The sequence below is a fragment of the Buceros rhinoceros genome, unplaced genomic scaffold (assembly GCF_000710305.1).
Source record: "Buceros rhinoceros silvestris isolate BGI_N320 unplaced genomic scaffold, ASM71030v1 scaffold24283, whole genome shotgun sequence".
NCBI lineage: Eukaryota > Metazoa > Chordata > Aves > Bucerotiformes > Bucerotidae > Buceros > Buceros rhinoceros.
The window spans coordinates 26,451-27,766 of record NW_010405719.1 but is presented as its reverse complement, the minus strand read 5'-3'; the positions used below and the strand labels follow the sequence as shown (position 1 = coordinate 27,766).

Genomic DNA, 1,316 nt, shown 5'->3' with positions numbered 1-1,316 from the left:
AAGGAGCAGCGCGAGCACATCCAGCGCAGCGGAACCCTCCTCCTGCACCTGGGCAGCTCCTGAGCTCCGGTCCCTGCCTGGACCGTGGCCTTTGACAGCCCCTGAAGAATCCACCACCCTCCACACGCTTGTTCTTCAGCCTGACACCAGCAGAGCGGTAACAGACCGTCCTGGGGGCTCTGGGGTTGGCAGGGGAGGAGGCCCTGCCAGTCCCACAGAGGTTCCGGGCACACACAGATCACCCACTCCTCCCCTCTGCCTCCTGAAGCCAGTTCAGAAAGGAAAAACATGGACTGGGAAAGGGCTGTCAGCGATTTTCAAGGCTGGCAGCCCCATGGCTGCACTCAGGCCCCACTGCCCGGGATGGGGCTCCCAGCCCCAACCGTTCTGCGAGGCTGTTCCCAGCGAGAGCTCCCGCGGGGGGAACAGCCAGCCGCGACACAGGGAGCGCCTTGGCGGGATCTCGTCCTGCTTGGGCAGCGAGACAGGCCCCAGCAATCCAGGAGGCACTTCAGAATCTGTCGCATTTTTAAGAGGGTCCCTCCTTCCACAGAGCCCCCCCGAACTGCAAGGAAAGGCCTGGCCCTGGCCAGGGTCTAGCACAAAGCTGCGGGACGTAAGCAGAGAGCAGAGGTCAGAACAGGTTATCAATTACCCGACTGCCACCGGTGAAGCAGCTCTTGGAAGCAGGTCTGTCTCCTGTTGAGGAGGCTCCCTCCAGCCTGGCAGGCTCTGCCATGCCCCATCCCTGAGGGCAGCCAGTGCCTGAGGGGCTGCACAGCTGTCGGGGGGAGCACGGTGGGCTCCAAGCAGTGCTCCCTGTCTCCCCTCGGACGGCACTGCCTGGGAAGCCAACCCTGGTCCAAGTCGTTACCCGAACGCAGAGCACACATGGCTCGCGGGTACAAACTGAGGCTTGTTACGATTCAAGGCCTGACACTTTGTGAGGGTGCTTCAAAACAGCAATTCTGCCCAGCTGGGAAACCAAGAGGAAGACGAGGTCCTTGGGTGCCAGGGTTGGCAAGAGCAGCCCCTGCTGCCACCCAGGTCCTGAGCTGGCCCGGCTGCCCGCAGCACTTCGGTTAGTCCTGAACTACCGAAAGCGGGGCTTTCCAAGGACGGGTCACCACCCCGCGGTGACAGAAACGAGCATCCCTGCAGACCGTGCTCGAAACTGCCCTCCAAAACGGAGCAACCGATCCAGAGAGTCGCATTTTGTTGGTGCAGGCGGCAAGACAAAGAAACTGCTGCCCCGATCCCACGGTCCAGCTGCCGCCGCAGCTCTGCGGCTGGGGCCCCCGGCTCTCACCTCGCAC

General features: G+C 62.8%; 1 protein-coding gene across 1 annotated transcript in view; it reads right to left on the bottom strand.

The window, feature by feature from the left end:
- STK11 (serine/threonine kinase 11) overlaps positions 1-1,316 on the bottom strand; it is a 31,802-nt gene that overhangs the window by 4,205 nt on the left and 26,281 nt on the right. The gene's annotated exons all lie outside the window — the stretch shown is intronic.